Source organism: Mercenaria mercenaria, chromosome 5 (assembly GCF_021730395.1).
Source record: "Mercenaria mercenaria strain notata chromosome 5, MADL_Memer_1, whole genome shotgun sequence".
NCBI classification, from domain to species: Eukaryota; Metazoa; Mollusca; class Bivalvia; order Venerida; family Veneridae; genus Mercenaria; species Mercenaria mercenaria.
Window position 1 is genome coordinate 36,484,501 of NC_069365.1, and position 2,670 is coordinate 36,487,170.

General features: G+C 32.9%; 1 long non-coding RNA gene across 1 annotated transcript; it reads left to right on the top strand.

The window, feature by feature from the left end:
- The first annotated feature begins 347 nt into the window (after positions 1-347).
- On the top strand, positions 348-2,421 carry LOC123528291 (uncharacterized). Its single transcript, XR_008370950.1, has 2 exons — positions 348-525; positions 1,457-2,421. It is a non-coding gene; the product is annotated as an uncharacterized LOC123528291 (long non-coding RNA).
- Positions 2,422-2,670: the final 249 nt, after the last annotated feature.

Below are 2,670 nucleotides of genomic sequence, written 5' to 3' on the forward strand. Positions count from 1 at the left end.
ATTAACTTGAAATTATAATGCCTTTCAAAAGCAGGCATATTTTCTCCAATGCTGTTTGTCCAATTATCATCTCCAGAAACTTTTGTTGGGATTTCATTGAAATATATTAGAATTGAACACTAGCATTGAATCATGATAGCAGTTTAGTATCAGTTTTACCTTTACATTAGGAAGTATATCCAACTTTTGACTTGAACTTATATAATAATAATAATGCTGTTGTAAATTGCTGGAGCTCATACCTATGTATTTGAATTTGTTTGTGTGCATTCTTACATGCATTTCAAAGTGTTATGTAAAAGGGAATTAAAATAACATGCTTCAATTTTTATTTCTTCAACAGGACCATTTCGAAAGACACGAACTTGGTCACCTCTTAGGTGATTCTGGTTATCCACTCAAAAAGTACCTCATTACGCCAGTAACAACTCCTACCACTGAGAAGGAAGTACGATTCAACCAAGCTCATTCAAGTGGCCGGATGGTGGTTGAACGAGCATTTGGAATGTTAAAATCTAGATTCAGGTTTTTACTTTTTATTTTTACTTAATATTATATCTGAATTCAGCAAAGATAAGTTTACTGCTTAGCAGATGACAGTCTGTCCGCATCTTTTTCTAGACAAAAATGTCTCTAATTTATAGTAAACTAAAAACAGTACAGTTTTTATTCCATTTTCATTTATCATCAAACATGATTGGATCAGAAAAGGTTATAACAAGAACACCTTAATCACTATATATAGCTAGGTTTAGGTCAATGTCACGATTTAAATGTATGGGCTCCATTTTTAGCTCACCTGTCACATAGTGACAGGGTGAGCTTTTATGATCGCCCTTCTTCTGTCATCCATCCACAATTTCGTGTCTGCACGATAGTGGTTTCATTTATGGTTTTATTTTAACCAAACTTGCACACAATTTGTATCACCATAAGATCTTGGTTTCTTTCTTGAACTGGCCAGATCCCATTATGAGTGCCAGAGTTATGACTCCTGAAAGGGCCAAAATTAGCTATTTCGACCTTGTCTGCACAATAGCACCTTCATTTATGATTTGATTTTAACCAAACGTGCACACAACTGGTATCACCATTATAAAGATCTCGATTCCTTTTTATATGTCTCAAGTGGCGTATTATGTTTAAGATACTTGTTTTAAAGGCCAGTCCTAAAACCTGTAGAGGAATTTCCGTGCAACTTAGGTCTGGTTTACCTCTTTATGGTTGTATAGAAAATGCTACTTTATTGCTTCTTTGTAACTATGCAGAAATGCATTGAATTACTTGTTTAACTTGGTAGTAAAATTTCAAGATTTTCAATTATCTTACACCAGATGTAAATCATAAAACTTACAAAATTTACTTTCGATCAGGAATTGATATTTTGTATGCAAATTAGGTATATAAAGTCCACTAATATCTTTGTAAGTATGTAAGATAAGTTTTTGTCCTTCAGATGTTTGCACAGAACTGGAGGAGTTCTATACAAAACTCCTGGAAAGTGTTGCCAAATTGTAACTGCATGTACAAGACTGCATAACTTCTGTTTGGAAAGAAACATACCATTGCCAGATATCAACCAAGTCATTGTTGACAGACAGGAGGAGGTGCTTGCAAATACTGCAGATCTAAATGCTGTTGCTTATCGGCAACACATCATTGAGCGTTTTGGGTAGAAGATGGATTTTGCTCATGTGTTTAGGTCAGAGTCACAGACTGTTGTTGCATGGCAGGAATTATGGAGCATTTGATCATTTTAGCTTGACTTAGAATCCATCCAATGGCATGTTTATTCCTTGCTGGATCCTATCTATATTTTTGAAACGTTTTTATGTCTAACATCTGTTAACAACTGAATACAACTTTATAAACTATACATTGCTTAAGAAATAATATATCTCATCTTATTTTTACAAGATTTTTTTTATTAGTACCTCTGTTAATCTCTGTAAACAACTGAAAATAACTTATGTAGTTTGATAACTGGGCCACTTTCTCAATCTCATCTGTACCATTACAACAACAATTACTATGTAAATTGTAATTATTTTTACTAGTAAAATTCTTAGTGCCTACGACAACTGAAAATAAGTTAAGTTTCTTTATAAGTATGTAACTTGTAAACGTCAACAAAATTGATTGATAATTTTGAAAAATTTTGTAACCACGTCCTTTTTTGGTTTCATTGAGATCCTGCCAACATCTGATAATACTGTATTTATAAATTGTAACTATTTTTCACTTTCTGAATTTCATGGTACATCTGTTACCATCTATTTACATCTGAATATAGTTCTTTTTGTTTGCACACCAATATTTCATATGTGGTATTAACTAAACAATATTTGATGCCAAAATAAACATATTGAATTGTATTGTTTATATGTTGAAATGGACAAAATAATAGGATAAAAAACACATGCACAATGTTTTGTTTTTAATTATTAAAGTTGAAGTGTATTCAGTTATTTGAACTGTGGCAGTTTTTCTATCAATGATAATAGTAAACTTAGCTCGGCTACTCGAAGAATAAGTAGAGCTATCCTACTCTACACAATGTCAGCATCAGCGTTGCATCTTGGTTAAATTTTTGTATCAGTCCTTTTTTATACGCCCGAAGGGACGTATTATGTTATGACGCTGGTGTCCGTCTGTCCGTCTGTCCGTTAG